The sequence below is a fragment of the Cervus canadensis genome, chromosome 6, assembly GCF_019320065.1.
Source record: "Cervus canadensis isolate Bull #8, Minnesota chromosome 6, ASM1932006v1, whole genome shotgun sequence".
Taxonomy (NCBI): domain Eukaryota; kingdom Metazoa; phylum Chordata; class Mammalia; order Artiodactyla; family Cervidae; genus Cervus; species Cervus canadensis.
The window spans coordinates 44,133,964-44,157,411 of record NC_057391.1 but is presented as its reverse complement, the minus strand read 5'-3'; the positions used below and the strand labels follow the sequence as shown (position 1 = coordinate 44,157,411).

General features: G+C 46.9%; 1 protein-coding gene across 7 annotated transcripts in view; it reads left to right on the top strand.

Annotated features, from left to right (window-relative positions):
- TLN2 (talin 2) overlaps nt 1-23,448 on the top strand; it is a 492,565-nt gene that overhangs the window by 82,825 nt on the left and 386,292 nt on the right. For all 7 annotated transcript variants that reach the window (XM_043471776.1, XM_043471778.1, XM_043471781.1 and 4 more), the window contains exon 2: nt 21,394-21,479. The gene's annotated coding sequence lies outside the window, so the exon portion shown is untranslated. The remainder of the gene's footprint in view (nt 1-21,393; nt 21,480-23,448) is intronic.

Here is a 23,448-nt window from a genome sequence, read left to right as displayed (position 1 = left end):
CTTAGTCCCCCAACCAGGGATGGAACCCATGCCCCGTGAAGTGGAAGTGCAGAGTCCTAACCATTGGACCATCTGGGAAATCCCAGCTCCGGGTATTTAGCTCAGACTCTAGAAGTCTGACTTCCGTTATTTCAGCCCTTCAGAGAAAAAAATGACCTAGGGTAGCTTAATAAGTCCTGAATTCCTTGGGATAAAGGTTTGAAGTGATGCTTCCAGAGCATTCTTTCCAAGGCCCTGGCTTCCTCTGACCATGTGGGATGGAGTGGAGTTGTGGGGGAGGCGGTACTTAGGGAAGAGAAGAGAGAAACTCTAGTATCTTGTCTTCTCTCCCTCCACCCCCAACTCCGCCCCTTAGATTCACTGCCATGTTCTGTTCTTCCCGAGGGGCTGACAGAATCAAACACGCTGGGGAAATATTTGACATAGGGATGGTGTGTGGGCAGTTATGACTGTTACTAAGTGCAAAGAATCTGGGCAAAGGAGGGAGAAAAACAACTGGTTTTAAAGAAACAGTCTTATTAATTTGCTGTTTTTTAAGTATCTCTCATGGACAAAGGATTATGGTACCTGCTGAGAGAAACATGGAAACAGTGAGACCTTGGCGCTGTCTACGGGAGTTTATGATGGGAGAGGACACACAGTCACTGCCATTTGTAGGTCAGGAGAGTGGTACCCAACAGGGACAGGAAGTGATGGGGACCTGGGAAGCTTAGAAGGGTTCCTGGAGGTGCAGCCTCAACTGAGCTTGGAGATTCTTCACGACATTGGAAAGCAGACTGTTCTGGTTGGGAGAGACGGAAGGAACAAAGACGCAAAGGCGGGAAGTCACATGGGGAGAAAGGGTGTTAAAAGCCTAGGGCTGTAAGTTGATGGGGAATGATTATTTTTCTTTTCACCACTAGTATAGTTTCAATTTAGATATCAGTTGGCAAACTTTAGGAAAGAGTCATGGCCTACACCTCTTGTCCTTGCTCCTCAACTTCCGCAGCTACCACTGAGCAGAACGCTGCTCTGGAAGACCCTCCCCACCCCCAGTCCTTTGGGGGCCAACTCTCAGAGCTGGATCCTTGGCCTCCCTTCACATCCTGCTGTTTATCATCCTTTTCTCTTAACACCCTCTCTCCCTTTCGCCTCTGGAACACCATACTGCCTGGACCCACCTTCTTGTCCTCCGTCAGTCCTGTTTCTTACGTCTATGTGTATCTGCATCCCCGGGCTTCTGCCTTCCCAAGTCATTCCCCACCCCCACCTACTACTTGTGCCGAGGGCGTTATCGCTCACCCGATCCAGTGTCCTAGCCGACTTTCTGCTCTTCGGCAAGTTCCCTTATCTGTGCCAGTGCCACCAGCCAAGACTCTGGGGGTTAGGATTCTGCAGTTTTGAACCCTTGAAAGCCCCCAAATTGAAGATCATTCCACATACATCGATTAAACGTTCTCTGGATGCAAGGTGCAAGGGAGACAGAAATGGCTTGAGGTCATCCAGTCAATACCTGCTTCCCCTCCAGCCTCTGTTTGCAAGGGCCTCATCCCTTTAAAGGACTTCCCTGGTGGCTCAGTGGTAAAGAATCCTCCTGCAATGCAGGGGATGTGGGTTCAATCCCTGGGTCGGGGAGATCCCCTGGAGTAGGAAACGGCAACTCACTCCAGTATTCTTGCCTGGAGAATCTCATGGACAGAGGAGCCTGGCGAGCTACAGTCCATAGAGTTGCAAAGAGTCAGACATGACTGAGAGACTGTGTACACACATGCATCCCCTTAAAAGCTCTGAGATTTAAGTACCTAAGAAAGCTGAAATCCTACTTGTCTTTATCTATAACTTCAAACCACTTAAGGCTCTGCATCTCAAACTTCCTAGCAATTTGATAAGAAGCGAAGAGCATCTCCCTGGATTTCTAGGGTGGTGGTGCTGGCAGCGGTTTCAGCCATGCGGGAGGCGGCTGTGCTGGAGGAATCCTCCCCAAGGTTTAGGAGGCAGAGTGGGGTGGAAGGGATTTGTGTGTTCTCTGCATCTGCGTCTTGCACAGGCGACTTTGAACTTGACACCTCTGTCACATAGCCAGTGCCTGGAAACCCTGAAACTATTCCTGGTATTCATAATTCACATCGGGTAGGCCTCGGTGGTATTTATAGCACTCCCCGAGACAAGTCATTGCCAGAGGAGGTAGTGACACTTATCAGGTGTGGTGTAGGAGACGCGGGGCTGAGTGCTTGCTTTTTCTGGCTAATTTTAGATTCTTAGTGGTTGGGGTGGGCACGAGGGCTTATCACATAGTCAGTGCGCTTTCAGAGGCTCTGATCTCTCCGGGAGACTAGAAGTACAGACACACATGGCCATTTCTCTTTTTGGGGCTTGGCATTGCCCCAGGGTATTGTCTGGAATGTATCTCACCGCTGAGGTTCTCCCTTGCTCTGTCCCCTCTTGCTGCCTTCTGGCAGGAAAGAGGGTGTGCAGGGCTCTTTGAATCCCTAGGATTAGGCTGTGGGTTGGGGGTCTGGGAAGGAGAGGGTTTGATAGTAGGACATCGTGCTTATGAACTAAGTCTTAAAACTTGTGAGTGTTTGACATGCCTTGTAGCTTGCCCCTGTGCTGTCTGCTCTTCGTAAAGGGGGATCTCCTTTATGAAGGATGATCTCCTTTACCCAAGGGGGATCTCCTTGGGTTTCCAGGGGACGTTTGGGCTTCCCTGATGGCTCAGATGGCAAATAATCACCTACAATGTAGGTTCAATTCCTGGGTCAGGAAGATCCCCTGGAGAAGGGAACGGCAACCCACTCCAGTATTCTTGTCTGTAGAATTCCATGGACAGAGGAGCCTGATAGGCTACAGTCCATGGGGTTGCAAAGAATCGGACACAACTGAGCAACTCTGAATATTTGAGCTGTGAATTATTTCAGGCAGGAGTGGATGACTGCAGGGGAGCTGGGCCCCATCTTACTTGGTGGTCCAGCCTTACTGACAGAAGAGGCTTTTCAAATGACTTGCCTCCTTGGGAGAGTGGTCTTGCCCAGGGAGGGATCCCGCTGGGACTGAGGGATGTGGGATCTGGAGAGGCAGGAAGCTGGCTGGTTTGTGTTGGCGCCTTTGCCGTCTTTGGCTGACAAGGCCTTGACAAGCTGAGGGACTGGACAAAAGGAAGGTGTGTGGGAACTTGCGAAGGCACATGCTTGCTGTGCCTTAGTGAGGGCCAGTTGCCAGGTGCAGGAACCCTGGGTGGGCTGCAGGGAGGGTGGCCAAGTCACATTTGGTCCCCTTCTCTGCTCGGCTTTAGCTAGTTTCTCTCATTTGTCACCTTCCGCTTTGCACGCCCAGGACAGAGTCCCTGTTCTGTCCTTTCCTGTGGCCTGTCATGTCTCATGCTCCCTGTCCTGCTGTAAAGAGCAGCCGTGGGGAGGCAGGTTGGCCAGAAAAACGGGTAAAAGGTTTCCTCAGATGATGGTGACGATTCAAGTCCGACCTGCTGCTCCTCCCCGACAGTTGTCAGGCCTTGGCTTCTGTGTCGTGGGCTTTGAAAACCTCACAGGCGGCAACAATGGGATCTTTATTCGAGGCAGCTCCCGGACCAGCTCTGCTGTGGCTCTGCTGGCATCGCCGATGGGCGAACGCTCCCGTGGGGCCAGCGATGGGGGACAAAGCTTGCTCTTGTGCCTCCTTCCACTTTCTCTCCATGCCCAAGCTGAGGCAGGGTTTCCCCCCGCCCCGCCACGCATTCCTTGAGATGGGAATTAGAACTGGCAAGTTTGTAGTTGCTGTCACCTTGGGGCCCTGGGTCCTTGTGTGATTCGCATTTCTCCTTCTGAGCTGGGCCTAATGAGAAATGGCACATGGATTCATTGTCAATAAAGAGCCGGGTCTGGCTGGTCCTGGTTGTCTGTACCATTCCTGGAGCGGCTCCCAGACCTCTAGGTGGGGGAGGGGTTCCACAGAGTTAAGAAATGTGAGTTTTGTGCTGGGTTGAGGGGTCCTGTTGTTTCCCCGACGAGTTCAGCGAGGCAGTTTCTTACTGCCCTTCTCTCCGATTTCACTTCCCCATGACAAGTGGACCTGAGTGGGGGCCATGGTAGTGGGACCCCCCATCCCAGGAGTCTGCTCATTCACATGGCACAGACTACCTTCGGAAACCAGTGGGTCTGGTCTAAAAAAAAAGAAATTGAAACAGAGATCAATTGATCTGCTCTTTCTACCTTTGCAGGGCAGAAGCATAGATAGATAGGATGACAAAACAGGAATGTACTTCATTCAGGAAGGGGACATATTTTATAAATCAGTGTGTGAAAGAGAAAATGTTAGTTGCTCAGTTGTGTCTGACTCTTTGTGAATCCAGGGACTGTAGCCTGCCAGACTCCTCTGTCCATGGGATTTCCCAGGCAAGAATAGTGGAGTGGGTAGCTATTCCCTTCTCCAGGGGATCTTCACAACTCGGGGATCGTCTTCCGCATTGCAGGCAGATTCTTTACTGTCAGAGCCACCAGGGAAACCCCAGTAACTGTATCAGTTCAGTTCAGTTCAGTTCAGTTGCTCAGTCGTGTCCGACTCTTTGCGACCCCATGAATCGCAGCACGCCAGGCCTCCCTGTCCATCACCAACTCCCAGAGTTTACTCAAACTCATGCCCATCGAGTCGGTGATGCCATCCAGCCATCTCATCCTCTGTCATCCCCTTCTCCTCCTGCCCCCAATCCCTCCCAGCATCAGGGTCTTTTCCAATGAGTCAACTCTTCGCATAAGTAACTGTATACCTTTGCACTATTCCTCAACCCAGAATATCTGGTGAGGTTAATTTTCAAAAGAGGAAAGTTTATTTGCGTTGGAGGTGAGAATGTGTGTGCAAGTGTGTGGAGTGTGTGTGAGTGAAAGTGCACACGCGTGCCGGGCAAGTTGAGTGTGGACCTCTGTTTTGCAGGTTGGCAGTAGGATCATGATCTGACTAGTGTTTGTGGTTTGGGCCCTTGAACGCACAGACCTGTCACTGACTCTGTCTCAGTAGATGTCCTGGGCAGGCGCAGTTCTCTCTTCTCCTCCCTCTGATTCTCCACTGGCTGTGTGTCCTCCAGATCATAGTTGGCTCAGGGCCATTTAGCTGTCTCTGCTCCTAAGCTTTGGACTGAGCCAAGAGGCCACTGCTTTGTCACTCATTGTTTTTTTTTTTTTTTTCCTGCCTAAGAGGAGTTTCCCTTGAATGATCAGTTTTCATGAACAACTTTAAAAAGAGGAAATTACTAGAAAGATAGATAGCAGGTAACCCACACTTCTTGTTCTCTTTGTGTGACCCAGGGCCTCAGGTCATTGGTTTTTTAAAAATTAAGTGATTAATTTTGGCTGTGTTGGGTCTTCATTGCTGCTCACAGGCTTTGTCTAGTTGTGGAGCACAGGCTGTAGGCGCCTGGGCTCAGTAGTTGTGGTGTGAGGGCTTGGTTGCCCTGTGACATGTGGAATGCTCGTGGCCAGGGATGGATCCTGTGTCTCCTGCATTGGCAGGCAGATTCTTAACCACTGGGCCACCAGGGAAGCCCAGGTCATTGGGTTTTGAGCAGAGTTGTGGCCTCACGTGTCTGCCCATGTGCTGTGATTGTAGGGGAATGCATCTTAGGCCATTAGGGCTGCTCTAACAGTACCACAGACATGGCAACTTATAAACAAAAGGAATTTGTATCACTGTTCTGGAGCTGGAAAGTCTACAACGACCAAAGTGCTGACGGATTTGGTATCTGAGAGCTCACTTCCCTGTTCATAAGCAGATGGCTGTCTTCTGAGTCCTTGCATGGTAGAAGGAGCTGGGGAGCTCTCTAGGGTCTCTTACAAGGGCACTAACCCCATTCACAAGGGCTCCATCTTCATGACCTAACCATCTTCCAAATACCATCACACTGGGGGGTAGGATTTCAACATATGAATTTGGGGGGCAGGGACAATTGGGACACAAGCATTCAGTCTATGTAGGTGGGCAGTGATTCTTGTCACCTGTTTCCATCTAAAGTCAGTAATGTTAGGACCCAGTCTTGCGTTTCTGGGACTATGAGGAAGAAGAATATTGTAGCAGATAGCATTGTCCTGGTGGATTTGAGCCCTGGAAGCCTTAGATGCAGTCACACGGCAGCTGGACAACATGCTAGATGTACATAGAGGGAGGCTAGTGTTGCACACCCATAAAACACCATCCGAGGAAGCCTGGGTATGGGATGTTGGGCCTTGTGACAGAAGAGTGTCTTTAGTTGGCTCTTTCAAGAGAAAAATCCCAGAGACTTCCCTGGTGCCCTGTGCTCCCAATGCAGGGGGCCTTAGTTCGATCCCTGGTCAGGAAACTGAATCTTGCATGTCCCCAACTGAAGATCTCACATGCTACAACAAAGATCAAAGATCTGTCTGCTGCAACTGAGAGTCGGTGCAGCCAAATTATTAAATATTTTTTTTAAAAGAGAAAGGAAACCCGTGTTTATTTCACATGTTGTCTTGAAGCTTTGTTGAAATAGAATTGAAGTACACAAATCATAAATTTACAACTTGATGAATTCTCATACTGAACACACTTGTATAACCTGTGTCCAGATCAGGAAAGAGTGTAGCCAGAATCCCAGGTACCCCCAACAGCGACTTTGCCTCCTCCTTGGAATCACTATTCTGATTTGACTTTTACCATCTTTGAACTTTCTGTAAATGGAATCTGCCAGTGTCTGTCCTTGTTTCTCGTTGCTTTTGTTCAGCATGTGGGTTGTGAGATGCTTCCATGCTGCCCTGTGAATTGTAGGCTTGTCATTCCCGATGTTGTCTAGAATTTATTCCTTTTATTCATAAGGTCCCTTCTTCTGTTCACGGACATTTTGGTAGTTTCCAGATTTGGGCTCTTATAAACACGCCAATGTGAATATTCTTGTACGTGCATTTTGACACGGATGGATTTATTCTGAGGAGCGAGAGTTCAGATGTGGTTTTGATTTACTTTTCCCAGGGCATTCATTCGTGGAGTAAATCATGCCTGGGAATCCACCGTGGGCCAAGCTCCACTCCAGTCCTGGGCTGACAGCTGGGAGCAAGAGGAGCAAAGCCTAGTGAGGGGGGAGCCGAGGAGTAGGGGGTAGGTATTTTGGATGAGTCTCTTGAGAGATGACATTTAAGCTAAGACTTGAAGGATGAAAGTTTGCCATCCAGGTGAGGCACCTGGGCCAGAATACCCCAGGCAGAGGGAAGAACACACTCAAGAGCTCTGAGGGAGATTGCTGCTGGCTCAAGAATGACCGGGTCAGCACAGAAAAAGTCCAAGTGTTGGCTAGACCCTATCCAAGCTGATGAGGTAATGGCCTGGGACAATCTCTGTAGGAGTTAGGAGGAGGAGGAGGGCTGGGTTTTTTTGTTGTTGTTGTTTCACAGAAACCCCCAGGAGAGGGTGGGGTGGCATGCATCAGCTGTCCACAGCTGGCCCTGGGCTTCCGTCTGAAAGGCCCGTGGGCGGTCCAGTTAAGGGAAGCGCCATGGAGTTGGCTGGTTGTTCCGTGAGTGGTTAGGGCCATCTGTTTTGGGAATCAGCACTACCTGCTCGGTTCATGGTGGTGAGCCAGTGACTCATCTTCCTGGACCATCATGGTCCAGATCCCCAGCCTGGGAATTTGCCAGGTACGGATGATAGAGGTGTCACCCCTTGGGGATGCTGGGGAAGTCTGCTTAGCTGGAGGGGACACTGGGTTTGGGGGAGAAGGGTGGGGTAGTGCAGTAGGCTGAAATAACGAGAGAGCCAGCACAGGAAATGGCCCTGAGCTGCGGGTGTGGCTCTTGCCAGCGGGTCCAGGCCGCCTGTCCAGGTTCAGAACCAGCACATATGAAGCCAGTTTGGTGCCAGACCATGGTCAGAACAGGAGCCACATGGAGGCTTCAGGCTGGACACCATCCCTGGCTGAGGGCTCTTTTCGCTTGCATTGCCTCATGTCTCATCTTTAATTAAAATGCCCTTGTTAGGAAGTCATCTAGCACTGGTGAAAAGCTATGCTGACCACAGAGCAGCCACGGGCGTGAGGAGGATGTGGAAGGAGATGGGAAAACAGCTTCAGATTTCCAAGAATTCCCTTTGTGTTGTTCAGTTCAGCTGGTGGCTATGATCACAAGAGCCTCCTGTCTCACTGGAGCATTTATTCCCCTGCAGATCAGGGTGCTCTTGCCTTCTTTCCAGCCCCACGGTTCTGGCAACCCTTTTTTAAAACTTGTATTAATATTTTTCTAGTATTTCTTTCTACCCTGCAATGATGTCAGAGAGTAAAGAAGACAAAGCCCCTCCTACATTTCACAAATTACTTAGGACAAAGCCACTGACTGCCATCCCCAGTTTCTGATCCTGCTTCTGAAGGGAGTGAAGTGAAAGTGTTAGTCGCTCCACTGTGTCTGATGCTTTGTGACGCCGTGGACTGCAGCCCTCCAGGCTCCTCCCTCCATGGGATTCTCCAGGCAAGAATATTGGGAGTGGGTTGCCATTCCCTTCTCCAGGGCATCTTCCTGACCCAGGGATTGAACCTAGGTCTCCTGCATTACAGGTGGATTCTTTCCCATCTGAGCCACCAGGGAAGCCCCGATCCCACTTCTGTTGGCGGAGGAAATGAGTCACTCTCTGGTGTTACCCTCTGGATCCTTCTCTTTCATCCTTCTTCCTTTTAAAAAAAGAAATCGAATTTTAGTTTTGTGTTTGAATGTAGATGCTGAGAATCAGGGTTATTAATTTACAGGCCCTGTGTATATAAGCACTCCCCTTCCTGGCTTGGATGGGTGGGGGGTCTCTCTTGGGTTTTCCTGCCACTGAGTCCTGCTGCCTTGATCCTGCTTCAGCACCCCATCCTTCTCATGGTAGATGTTCCACACTTAGCTGCTCAAGAAAAAATGCCTTTTGCTTTCCTAATGGTTTTTAGTTCTCATATAGATCTTTATCTCTTTGATACTACTTTCCTTGTAAATGTGAAATTATATAGAAAGTAAAGTTTGACTCATGGGGTGTTTAGTCACCAGGAAGGTACTTTTTATCCTTGTTACTGTTTAGTAATGTGATTTGACTATATTTTAAGAGTTGTCTGTATTTGACTATATTTGAAGTTACACCTGACTGGGAAGATGTAATTAGCTACAAGTGTTCTTAAATCCACCAGGGAACCCAGATACTTGTGTTGCAATTAAATAATTAGAAATTTGATGTTGTGGAGGACCACTTTTATTCTTCTTAGCAGCCTAATATCAAGCATTCTTAGAAGCACTGATGAAATGCTCATTTTAAATGCAAATTCTTTGCTCAGTTAGAAAGAAATGAAATGTTCTGGCTCCCAGCACTCACTCTGCATTTTTGCGATTCCTTCTGATGGCAGAGGGGAGGGCTCATGACTAAATCCTTCACCATCTTTATTATGATTTCGGATTTGTACTTGCCGAGAGGAAGCCTTGCCTCAAGACATTAACTCTCTGTTGCCATCTGTAGAGTTTTCACTAGTTTTTGTCCTTCCTCTTAAATGACTTTTGAATTTCTTCTTCCCATTTGCTTTATGGATAATGGATATACTGGAAACTTGTGGGGAGTGTTGGTTTGTTTGTTTTTTGAGGCAAATGAAATGTGTGAAAACCCTTCATCTTGCAGCAAGGGTGTGTGCTATTGCATTTTAGTCTTAGAAATTGCACTTCCCTCTTTTCTCTTCTGGTTGTCTTCTACTTTTCCCGTGAATCCAGGTACTGTGTCCCAGCTTGGGATCTGGAGAATCATTGAGTTTGAGCGCGATGGAGACAGAGGGATTCCTAAGCAGCGTGACTGGACAAGTGTTTGCTCTTTTGCCTTCGCTGAGAGAGAGAGCAATGTGGACTTATGGAGGCAGTTTAGCATGTTAATTTTCTCCCCCTTGTCAGACAGGATATATTTGTTTTCCTAAAAGTGAGAATTCTACTTGTAAAACAATTCCTGTCTTCTGTGGTTTTAGGTACCATTGGATTGTGTATGGAGGGGCTCAGCCTCTCAGCTCAGCTGGTCTCATGGAAGTGGTGTCTACAGCTGGAGCCAGTAGAGAAGGTCTTGAGAATGGGAACATGGTCTCATGTTGACTCTGTCCACAAAACTGTGACTTCATACTGAGTCTGTTCCTTAAGTTGGGGTGGTAGGCTGATCGATGGCTGCCAAATATTATGAAAATGCAAAAAAACCTTTTACATCATTTAATACCATTGTAGCCACGCTATTTTCTTTTAATTTTATTATAAAACTTTTTTCTTTTTTTTGCTTAGGCATTTTTTTTTCAAAGCAGAATATAGAATGTAAAATGAAGCTTATATGTCTGTCCTTGGTTTGTTGACTGTGTAGAATGGTTTTAGAGTTGGAAGAAGATTGTATCCAGGAACTCTCTGCTTTCATATCTGTGAACTGAGAGATCACTGAGGATGTGTGTGACGCTTGATGATACTAAGAAACAGGTCGCTTTCAGCACTGCTCCTCCTTCCAAGGGAAATGTGATGGACCTGAGAGAGGACTGGTGGGAAGTGCCCCTGGTGAAGGGTGTTAGGGTGAGAAACAGTAGCCACAAAGGCTTGGAGAGCTGCCATGCTGGAAGGCTTGCAGATGTAATGTTTGAGTTCAGTGCTGAGGTTGCAAAATCTCTGACAGGCTGACCTCTTTGAGTGACAGTGAACCAGAGACCCAGAAATTCAGGTGCTTTGCCCAGACCAAGAGCCCACTGGGGAAGAAGCAGGACTCATGACTTCTTCCTGTGTTTTAGGTACATGTACTAAACCTCAGTACCATTCACATTTGGGGCTGGACAGTTCTTTTTGTGGGGGATGTCCTGTGCATTATAGGATGTTTAGCCCCAACCCTGGCCTCTGCCCACTAGAGAGTAGTAGCATCTCTCTCCCACTTAAATTGTGACAGACAGAAATGTCTCCAGATATCCCCAACTGTCCCTTGAGGGGTTAAAATTGCTCCCTATGGAGGACCACTGCTTTAGATGTATATGATGCACCTTGAAATTGATGGATACAACTTTTATATTGGCACGGCCCCTTTCCCCTTTTGCTTTGAAATGTGAAGTGAAAGTGTTAGTCCCTTGGTCATGTCCGATTCTGCAGACATGTAACCTGCCAGGCTTCTCTGTCCGTGGAATTCTCCAGGCAAGTGTACTGGAATGGGTAGCCATTCCTTTCTCCAGGGGATCTTCTGACCCAGAGGTCGAACCTGGGTCTCGCTCATTGCAGGCAGATTCTTTACCATCTGAACCATCTCTAACAGATAACACTGGCTCCAAGGCCATTCATAGGAAAGTGGTCAGCATGGTTCTGAACTGAATTGCATTGTGTTTGGGATGACACTTTTCCCTTGTAGATCTGATTTGGTTTTCTTTTTAGATTTTGAATGCTGACTTGTCCTTCACGAAGCAGCTTGTACTTTTAATTTTAGACACTGTGTGTCAATGGGGACACTGTGCACTGTGAGTGGGCGAGAAGTCAAAATATTTCCAAAGGCCAAGGAGATTTTGGCAATCTGAAACCCATGAAAATTCAAGTTCCTATTTTGTGAACCTTGAGAAGAAAACCCTGATTAACTTAAACCTGCCTGAATATAGAGCAGAGGTAGGGACAGATTTTAAAGTGGACCAGGACCTTATGAGTTAAGGATTGACTCTGGTTGGTTATGAACTGTTGGATGCAAATGGGTGAAAAGCCCCTGACTCAGAGGCCGGAGACCTGGGTTCTGTACTTGGGGCTGCCTCCAGCTCTCTTCGTGAAGTCATCAAACATGCAGGTTCCTCATCTGCAGGAAGAACGGAGCCAAGATTCCTGCTTCCTGGAGCACGATGAAGTGCAGGGTGGTGAACCTAGCCCGGGTGTATGAAACCACAGAATACTCCTAAGGTTATTATTGGAGCCTTAATTTCACCCAGGGAATTTGGAAGATGAGGTACTTTAGCATGTACATAAATATATATATATTTTTAAACAAGTTTATTAAGGAAGGAACAGAAACAACTTCTCAAGGGAGAGGTGGAACAAGCCACAAGAGGCACTGGCCACATGTACATATTGAGTAAGTGGAAAATCTGCATAAGGATTGAAGCTAGGATATAGAACTTGAATGAAATGAACAACACCTCATGCTTGCTATGAATGGCTTCCCAGTCCTGGTGGCCCACCCTCTTCTGTCTAGTGAAATTCTGGCAGAATTTGATAAGCCATGGGCCCAGGAATTTCCAAGGTTCCTGCTGCATCTAAAATTTCTGGTTGGAATGAAAAAGGTAGACCTTGAGTATAGAATCTTGTGTAAGTTCATACCAATCACCATGCAGGACCCTGGGAAGAATAGACACTGATAATAAAGGTTGTCTAGTCTTTATAAAATTCAGGTGCTTCACGTTTTCCTTCCCTTTCTTTTTGGTTTAAATGGGGAAGCTTTGGCTTCCATTCTGGAGTGTGAGCCTGTAGGACCCTCAGAGTCTAACACTTAAGAGTTTACTTAATTGAAGGACTGTGCCAGAGGAGATAGCTTGGTGATTTCAATTTCTTTGAAATGCCTCTACCTGAATGGTGACAAGGGAGTTGGCCTATGGGCTCTGCTGTTGAGCTCAGTCGTTCAGTGGTGTCCGACTCTTGGCGACCCCATAGACTGTAGCCCACCAGGCTCCTCTGTCCATGGAATTCACCAGGCAAGAATATAGAGCAGGTTGCCATTTCCTCCTCCAGGGGACCTTCCCGGCCCAGGGACTGAACCTGCATCACCCATGCCTCCTGCATTGGCCGGTGGATTCTTTACCACTGTGCCACCTGGGAAGCCCAACCTGTGGGCTCTAGGTGGAAGTTAAAACTACTGACCGTCCAGCTTACAGCTGGGATCGACTTAGCTGAGGAAAGAGAGACTGTTAAGACACTCTATTCATTCAAGTTTTGTTGCTGAAATAAACATTATTTAATGCTACACAGAAGTTGTTTTATTCTGTTGATGTTCACGACAGTCCTTTAGAAACAAACATCACAGGCATCAGCACGTCCCCGGGATGTTTTCTGGAGTGGAAGGGCTACTGCCTGGCAGACAAGCAGGGGAACACCTATGAACAAGGCAGGAAAACGGCCGCTGCAACCATTTGTCAGCGTGGCCTCATGTGAGGCCACTTTACTATATGACGTAATAAAGATAATTTATAATGTTTTGAAACATTGAAAACATGAAAGCAGGAGTGGGTGGTAGTGGGTTTTTCTTTGTCTTTTCTTGGCATGTAATTGAAACGGAGCTTGGACCAAATGAGAAACATTTGTGTTGAGGGGAAAATAGATCCCAGAGGCTTCTTGACTGGGGTCAAATATTGCCTCCTTACTTTATTTGGAGCATGTAAGCCAGCTTCTCATTGGAGACCAGCATAACGACGTTGCCATTTCTGTCTCTTCACAAGCAAATGGATTTTCTGACTTAGGGAAGTGTCTGGATTCTAGACCCGCATAACACATTCAATGAATCAGAAGAAAAAGTGTGTGGGTTGATCTGTCTCAAAAAGAAATCTATGCCATGAGAGTGAGTTTATAAATTTCAGCTTCTTTAATAATGTTACTTATCGAGATGCTATGTCTTTTCTAAAGAGGAGTGTGCCTCTGCATTTTGAAGTTGCAGCCTTTTTTGGTCCCCAAGGAACACTGAAGAAGTCTATTTCCTGGGGAGATAGACCCTGAAGTTATGGACTAATGTGGTTGAGTGGTTGAGTTACTAGAGTGTACCCAAACAAACAAAAAAAAAACCCTAAACCCATAAACCCTTGTTTAGACTATTTGTGTGCTTGGTTTGATTCTAGAATTGTCATCCTGAAACCCATAAGAATCTTTAACACCAAGGCATAGGCATTTTGTAGGTATCTGAGTCTGGACTGTTTTGTCAAGAGGCTTCACTGAGCCACCTTTATCTTTGTTCGCTACATAGCATTCTTGCCCTTCAGGAGCTCAGTCTAGGGAGGAGTATGAAAAGGAGTATGAAAAAAAAGTATGAAACTAACCCTCTGGATATAGGGTGTCTCTCTGGGGGACAAAAGCCTCCGGCATGGCATATATGGAGAAGCAAAGACTAATTTTGATTGAGAGGCTCAGAGGGGTCATTTTGGAGGCTTGAGGGCATTTGATCTGGGTTTTGAGGGGAGGTAGGTTGATATCAGATGAGGGTGTTGGGCTTTCCTGGAAGGAATGGCTTGGGGACAAACCTCAAAGGGGGCAAGGGGAAGGCAGGACGTGGTGGGGTGGGGAGAACCCAGACAGCAAACACACTCCCAGGGCTAGGTTGCGGCTGTGGGGGTGGGAGGGAGGGGCATCTCTGGGCAGTGGCTGAGCCAGGGGAACTCAAGAGGGGGTCAGGGTGTGCAGGGCCTTTTCCCCGGGTAGGAAATTTGAACTGCAGCTGGAATCAGTGAATGTCAAGTGCAGGAGAGAAAGGAGAAAGGAGGAGGAAAAGGCAGCTCTGAAGGCAGGAGGCAGAGGACACTGAGCGCCTTCAGTCTACTTCTGTCTCTGCTGCTGTCAGGCTGATGGATGGGGAGGCTGGCTGCTCATGTGGGCTGGGCCTCTGGGAAGACTGTTTCCTTGTATCTTTATTACAGGCCTGGGTTTTCAAACTTGATTGAGCATTGGCTGAGCTATGCTGGTCTGGGGGCAGGGAAAGGTACACTTATACCCATCCTTCTCCCCAAATTTTATTATCATTCATCTCAGTTACCTGCAGCGGCCTCTGTAAAATATCACCTCTCTCCTTCTTCCCTCCTGTTCCTTACTATTGATCTCCTGCGTGCCCTGTGCTGGGTACTTAGGGTGCCCTCAGGGACCTCCAGGTGAGACAGGCCAGAGATGAGATGATTTGGAACCCTATCAAAAGCACAGTGGTGGGGTCCCTGCAAAGAAAATTGCAGGAGAGCTGTGCATGGAACAGTGGTTGGGGGTTGTGCACTGGAAATCACCCAGCTGTGGGGGGTGATGCAGGTTGTGGCTGATTTAAAAAATAATTCATACCTTCACACGTGACTTATTTAGAGTTTCTTCCAAACAGAATAGCTTCTAAGTATGGCCAATGTTTTGGGGTGTTTTTTGGGTTATTTTTTTACTCCCCCAACCCCTACCCCAGCACCACTTTGAGGCGGAACACAGGCTATTTTATTGTGTTGTGGAAGTCATTCAAGGGATCCTTAATCCATATGTGTTAAGTATTTGCTTACAGAATAAATTAATAATGCCTTAGAATTATTTTTTTGCTGTTTTAAAAATGTATGTAGGGGCTTTTGGGATGAATTAAAAATTGATTTAAGAGCATTTACGTCTTGATGGTTCCTCTCTCCAAGGGAACCAGAAATACAGCTATTCTGGTGTGTTTGTGGAGTGGAGGGGCGGGGGGTGGGGTCTGCACTGTGTAGCAAGTCTGGAGCATGCGCACTGCTTTTACCTGTGTGCCACTCCATGTGATAATGGGGGGAAGGCACCAGGGGCCCCGTGAGTATGGTCTTTTCCTGTCTGTGTTCGCTGAGATGTAAGAGAATCTCAAGGATTGAAAGTATAAGCACAGGGGCTTTCCTGGTGGTCCAGTGGTTAATAGTCTGCCTGCCAATTCAGAGGACGTGGGTTCGAACCCTGGTCCTGAAAGATCCCACATGCCTCGGGGTGGCTAAGCCTATGTGCTGCAACTCCTGAAGCCCGTGTGCCTAGAGCCCGTGCTCTGTCACAAGAGAAGCCATCTCAGTGAGAAGCCTGAGCACCACAACTAGAGAGGAGCCCATGTGCAGCAACAAGACCCAGTGCAGCCAAAAATAAATTTTAAAAGAGAGAAAGGAAGGAAGTTTAAGCACAGTCTAGGGCCCCAGAGACAGGCCTGTTATTGGAGGGTCCACCTTCATTCCTGGGCCAGGTCCTTGATGTAAAGGAACTGGCTATTTGACGTAGTGACTAATGCCCTGAGGATGAGGTCTCCTGCCTTACCGAGCGTTACAGCCCCTCCTTTGCTGAGGAGCCCCCGTCTGTGGGTTTTCTGGGTTAAACATCAAAAAGCTACCTCTGGAATCTGCTTCCTGGCTTGGCTGTCTTCCCCATGGGTTTCCCTAGGGTGGAAACAGTGACTGCTTCTGAGTGAGCACTTCGAGTTTGAGAAGGATCCCACTTAGGCACAGGCGCAGTGAGAAAGGAGCATGAGATCATTTTGTTCTCGTGTTAGTTGCTAAAACCCTTTGTTTTTCTGGAATTGGCTGGCCTTTACTTTTCCTGAGCTCTGAGCAAGAGTTTCCCTGTAAGCTATTGTCTTGAGTCCATCAAGAATGTTGGGCTTGCATGCATATGTGTCGTCGACGCACACGCACGCACGCACACACACACACACACACACACACACACACACACACACACACACACACACACACACAGCAGGCTATGCCAGTCTTGAACTTAGGAGAAAGGGCAGAATCCAGACACACACACACACACACACACAGAGCAAGCTATGCCAGTCTTGAACTTAGGAGAAAGGGCAGAATCCAGAGGGATGTTCCACTTTTGAAGGTGACATATTAGAGAGTGGGTTTTGTATTTTGGCTTTTGCGTTGCTTATTTATTTATTTATTTTTAAAATAAAAATTTTTTATTTTTTAAAAAATATGTTTTTGATTGCACTGATGTATAAAAGTCTTAGCTGTGACATGTGGGATCAGTTCCCTGACTAGGGATCAAACCTTGGCCCCCTGCACTGGGAGTATGGAGTCTTCGCCACTGAACCATCAGGGAAGTCCCTTGCTTTGCTTTTTTGAACTGCAGACTTGAGCTAGGAGAAGAGTAGAAGAGACGTAGTGAGAGATGAGGAACTGTAGTATTTCCTTTATGGAGCACTGTCTACTGTGTGTCTGTCCTTCCACATGGTATGTTCTTGTTTAGTTGCTAAGTTGTGTCCGACTCTTTGCAACCCCATGGACTGCAGCATGCCAGGCTTCTCTGTTCTTCACTGTCTCCTGAAGTTTACTCAAGCTCACTTTCATTGAGTTGATGATGCCATCCAATCATCTCATCCTCTGTCATCCTCTTCTCCTGTACTCAATCTTTCCCAGCATCAGGGCCTTTCCCAATGAGTCAGCTCTTCACATCAGGTGGCCAGAATATTGGAGCTTTAGCCTTAATCCTTCCAATGAATATTCAGATTTGATTTCCTTTAGGATTGACTGGTTTGATCTCCTGGCACCTTTAGGATTGACTGGTTTGATCTCTTGGATATACAAGGGACTCTCAAGAGTCTTCTCTAACACCACAGTTCAAAAGCATTCTTTAAGGACTTAGTCTTTCTTATGGTCCAAATTTTACATCTGTACGTGACTACTGGAAAAACCATAGCTTTGACTATATGGACCTTTGTCAGCAAAGTGATGTCTCTGCTTTTTAATACACTGTCTAGGTTTGTCATAGCTTTTCTTCTAAGGAACAAGCATCTTTTAATTTCATGGCTGCATTTACCATTTCAGCATTCTTGCTTTGAGAACCCCATGAACAGTATGAAAAAGCCACAGGGTATGGGTGTAGGTTATTTCCAAACCAGGTTAAAATGTTATTTGATGTCATGGTGTCAATATTTGGCTGTTGTAACTAAAACATCAGAGCTTTGTCTGCTAGTGCATGTGCACATGCTAAGTTGCCTCAGTTGTGTCTGACTCTTTATGGCCCTATAAACCATAGCCCACCAGGCTCCTCTGTCCATGGGATTCTCCAGGCAAGAATACTGGAGTGGGTTGCCATGCCCTTCTCCAGGGGATCTTCCTGGCCAGGGATCGAACCCACGTCTTTTATGTCTCCTGCATTGGCTTGTGGGTTCTTGACCACTAGTGCCACCTGGGAAGCCCCTCATCTGTCTTTTTGGAATGGCATGCTCTTGCTCACATTATTAGGGCGAGGAGCATACTTTCCTTATTTGGTCAAGTGAGTATTGGTAAGTGTGCCAAAGGGATAAGTAAGTGTTAGTTGCTCAGTCATGTCCAACTCTGCGATTCCCATGGACTATAGTTCGCCAGGCTCCTCTGTCCATGAAATTTCTCCAGGTAAGAATATTGGAATGGGTTGCCATTTTCTTCTCTGACAAAAGGGATAGGAATCTAAACATATCGGTCACAACTCCTTACACTGTCTACCTCTTTTTCTGGCCAGTAGATGTCTTGACCGCTCACTGAATGAGCAGAATTCTCACCAGGAGGGTGGAGTAATGAGGCAGCTGAAGGAGAACATGTAAGGCCCCTCCTGCCTCTGTATCCAGCTGAGGAAGGAGATGGCTGAACAGTCCTGCAAGCTCCACACATGAGTCTGGGCTTTGTTCCTTTCTCAGCGGTTCAGGAAGACTTGCTGAGATTGTTCACGGTAACAGAATGTGCCCCAGGATATAGGCCTGCCAAGCATGGAAGAGGAAGACCAGTGAGTTCACAGAAACTCAACACCAGCATTTCCCAGAGAGATGGGCAGCATCGGAGGTCAGCGTGGCCTTAGCCCAGAATACCGGATTGTCCCAGGGTGTGGACTTGTTTAAAAAAAAAAAGATTTATTTATAGATGGTGTCCCGGGGGCCAGAGCTGGTCACTGTTCCCAGGTGGGCCCCACCCTCAGACCAGTGTTGGGCTCAGTGCAGTTTTATTGCTGTGTCTTGAGCTGGGGCTGAGATGACAAGTCCTGGAGAGCCTTGTCCCTGGCCTGAATCTTCCTGTAAGGAAGATTGCTTTACTCTGTGACATACATGGAGAATAATATATGCAACCTATAGGAGTAATCTGAACATCTGGGAAGCCGACAGCCCGGCTAAGAAATCAACATTACGAATATCTCAAAAAAAAAAAAATCGCCCCCTATCACCCCAGAGTTATGATAAGCATCTCAGTTTTTCATTTTACCTGATCCTTGGTGCCTTTGTATGTATTCCTAAGTAATGCACATGTTTGTTGATTTTTGTTGTTGTTGTTGTTGTTGCAGCCATTTTAATTTATTTTTATTTAGTTGAAAGATAATTGCTTTACAATATTGTGTTGGTTTCCGCCATACATGAATCAGCCATCGGTATACATATGTCCCCTCCCTCTTGAACCTGCCTCCCACCTCCCACCCCCTGCCACCCTTTTAGGTTGTCACAGAGCCCCGGTTTGACTTCTCTGAGTCATAGAGCAAATTCCACTGGCTATTTTACATATGGTATTATATGTTTCCGTGCTACTCGTTGTTGTTTTGAAGAACTGAGTACCAAGTGCAAACCCAGATTTGGGAAGGTCCGTGTTGAAACTGTTTGGCAAAGGCTCCCAGGCACAGCCAGGGCCTCAGGAACAGTTGTTGCATTGCTGGCTGCAGAGTCATACCCTCCATCCTAAGAGCTGCATGAAGCCAGTTTTCTCACTGATCCCTGCTCTTGTGAATCACTTTGTAAATGGGGTTATCACTCATGGCCCTCTTTACCAAGGGCTTGTACAGAGTTCAGAGAGAAAGATGAAAAGGGACTCCTTATGTTAATTAAGCCAGGGTCCTTAACCAGAGGTACAGAGAAATTTCTGGGGAAATCTGAAACTGAATCTATCGTGTCCTTCTGGGGGAGAGGGTTCATATTTCCAGAAGAGCTTATGGACCCTCCTGCCCTGTAAGGATCAAGAACCATGTGGTCAGTATGGTAGGTTCTGTTTCTTTGTTTATTTTTTAAAAATGAATCCCGGGACTCTTGAACATTCTTTGAAATATGTATGAGTCTGCTTGTGTGCAAGTCTGCGCTGACTTTTTACCAGTGAACTTGCCTAACTTGGGAAAGGCAACCCCCGTAGTTAGTTGTGCCCTGGACTGTCCAGGGCAGAATCTTTGACGGTTCTGTGGGTGGCCTAACAGGCTTTGCATTTTCTCTGAAATCTTCATCTTTTACTCTTGACCCAGAGCAACTGAAATGCTAAAATGGGGGAAAAAAACTGGAATGGTTGCTGTAGTTTCAAAACAAATGACCTCACTGCCTAAATTCCACTTCATACGAAAGAAACCCTAACTTTCATCCTTATAAATAATAATGGACCTTTGGGGAAACAGACCCAGATACCCCATTTAGTGCAGGTGGGGGCAGATTTGTCACTGTTGAAGTAAACTCCCTGGAAACAGAACATGACTATTGTTACACCAGCTTTGTAGTTATTCCCTAAGAGATAGCAATTTAAATTTATAATGACTGACATTCATTTTTTCAAAGTAGGCGAGTAACTATGCTTTGTATAAGCTGACTTAATGGGAAGTACTTTTAGTTTGTTTCAGCAGTGTAGGGGATTTTCAGAATTCTCCAGCTGAAGAGTTGAGTCTTATCTCTGCTTTTTCATGGATGAGTTGATGGAAGACGGGCATGGTTAGTTAGGTGTGATGTGCCCAAGGTTACATTGATTTGTCAAGGTCAGCTGGAACTAGAACCCCAGGGGAAGAGGTACCTATTTACATGATTATGTCTTAAATATATAGTTAGATGACAATTCATTAAAAAAAAAAATTATCAGAAGCGTCATTTTTTAAAGACTTGGCATTTTGATCATCCATTTCATTTTAACAAGACAGCCCCCTCATCTTTGAAGTGTACCACTTCTTATGGTCTCCAGGCATGTCCCTGGAACATTCTAGTCTCTTGGGTCTATAAACCTGATGTATGGAAGAGAAGCTTTTGTTTTTGTTCTGTGCTGTTTATATCTTATAAATTCGGGATTTTTAGGTCTTCAGGTTTTTCTCCAGAGTTTTTAGATTTTTCGTCTTGTCCTCAAATATGAACAGTCCTGGGGTTTTTCTTTCTCTCCCTTGTTTTCTTTTGTTTTTGAAGAAAACCAGGAGTTTCAGCTTGGCTCTTCAAAGTCTTTGGGGATAAAGGAGGGAGAACTCGGGAAACAATTAAGATCTGGAACTGCAGCTGCTTTGTCTGTCTGTTAAGAGCCAGAACAGATAAGAATAACATTTATTTAGAACCCAGGTTTCTTGAAGGAAGGTAATTTACAGGTAAACTTAAGCTTTTTTATAGACTTGCTTCCTCGATTCCCTTCCTGGCTTAGCCTTTATACTCTGCTGATTTTAGACAAGGCCTGTTGTCTTTTCTAAGTCTTGGCTTTTCTTGTCTGAAAGAGAGGGGTTGGGCCTGATTCTCTCCAAGGGCACTTTGCAGCCCTGTGTCTAGACTCCATATTGGGGGATTTGCAGAGAGACTGCTTTGGAGCTGCTGTTGGTGGGACGGTGCTTCTCTCGATGCTGAGGGCAGAGAAGTTTGCCATTTGTATCACCACACAGTGCTCTGAGACCACTGGCTCCGAGGGGGCATTTTCTTTTCTGCTTTTTATCATCTGAACCCCGTCAGGGTCATTCCATGCTGAGACAGGGTTGCTTACTCACTAACGAGGCTGCTTGCACTGACTCGTGTCGTTTGTCTCTTTTTGGCCAGCGTGCTGTTGCAGGGTAACATCTGGACTGGGCTCCTGGACCCTTGGATGCTCGGCTGCAAGTTCCTGGATCGACTGGGAGAAAACAGTGAGTAATCTCCATGTCTCTACTTGGGAATCTGAGGGCTGGAGGGGTTGTGGCCGGGAAACAGAGTCTAGCTGATGGACCGCTTCCCTCTTCAGCCCTGCTCTGGCACACTCACCTCCAGGAGCCATGGAGATGGCGACTGTGACTCCAGACACAGCCTTCCTGACCCCAGCTGTCTTACAGTTGGGGACCTGCTGAATGTGCCTCCTGAGAGCTGCTCTTTTCTCCCATCAGAGCCCAACTTATGGGTCTTTTTAAAATAATTTTTTTCTTTTCCCTTTAGTTTCTTAGTTCTAGGGTTCTTTTAAAAATTAAAAAAAAAATTATTTATTTATCTATGTTGGATCTTAGTTGTGGCACACAGGATCTTCATCGAGTCATGGGGGATCTTTCATTGTGCTGCATGGACTTTCTAGTTGTGGCTCAAGGACTCTGGAGCACATGGATTTAGGAGGTGCGGCGTGCAGGCTTAGTTGTTCCACGGCATGTGGGATCTAAGTTCCCCAACCAGGGACCGAACGCATGTCCCCTGTCTTGCAAGGTGGATTCTTAACCATTGGACCAAGAAACTTATGAGCCATATCTATCCTTACTGGCCTACAGCCAGAGACCCTTTATGGTGGCAAGTGTAGGTGTTGACCTGTAGGGCTGACATCCCCTTCCCAGCATGCTCCTGCTCATCCATCACACCGTAGCTTCATGCCGCCCCTGATGTGAACTCCTGTTAGAGAGGCCTGCACTGACAACCTCATTTAAAGACGCCTTCTCCCTGCCCCCAAATGTTCTCTCTCGCTCTCTCTCTCAGGCCCATGCTTGCATCTTTCTTTGCACTTAATACAGGATAAGTTTCTTGAGTTACTTGGTAGGGTACCCATTCATCTGTTCATCCATTCAACGAATATTGATTATCTACTATGTGCCAGTGGCTAAAGTTGGCTTTCTTCCACAAAGAAAGGAAAAACTAGGTGAAAACCTAAGTCAACAGTCACAGTCCATTCTGGCTATACTTTGTTCTAAATACTCTCAAGCACTGTCAGCTGGGCATCTAGTTAAAAGGGGGACCCCGATGGGGTAGGTCTGGGTGGGGCTTGTGAGCCTGTGTTTCTCACAAGGTCCAGGTGATCCTGAAGCTGCTGATTTGTATCTCACACTTGGAGAAGAAAGGTCTAAGCATCCTGATGCCCACGAGACTTGTCCTTGAGTGTGACTCTCGGTGAACTCCCTGGGGTGTGTGCCTGCAAAACCTCCAGAGACCCGGCGGGAGTTTTTCTGGTGGGTTCGCCTCCTTAACAGTGTGAGGCTGAGTGGTTTGAGATATGAACCCGACCAGGGAGTGTGGGAGCCCGTTAAGTTACCCTCACCAGTGTCTGAGCTCCTACCTCATTATTGTGTGTGATGGTGTTGTGAGTGAAATCCTCCCTTTAAGTTCTGAGCTTCTCAGATTATTGAGGTGGAATCCTATGAGGTCTTTGCCTCATAGGATGAGTGTGCCTGTTTTGAAGTCAGCATTTCTGAAAATTCTGAGGCTGTTTCTTGTTTTTAAGAGCAGGCTGCCTCAGCTAGGCTAACGCACTTAAGTGGGTTGTTGAGAAGAGACTATATTGGAAGCAGGGAACTGACCACAGAAAAAGCAGGCAGAGAGACGGTTCAAGGGGCTATCGGGGAGGCTCAGGACGCTGCTGCCAAAGAGGGCATCTTGAATCCAGCTGGTGAACTGGCCCTGGGGCTGTTCTCCCGAAATGCGGGTGTGTTGTTGCCGGCTCAGCACTACGCTACCAGCTGCAGTCAGGCCTCTCAAAAGTCGTGTAGTTTTTACAAGGAGCCAGACTGATTTGCCTCTTGGGTAGTTAATGGTTCTAGTGGCTGTTTATGGAATACTTACAACACACGAGGTTTAAGGCAAAGCACTTGGCACATGACCTTGTGCCTTAACCCTCCTGACGACTCACAAGGCAGGTAGTGACCATTT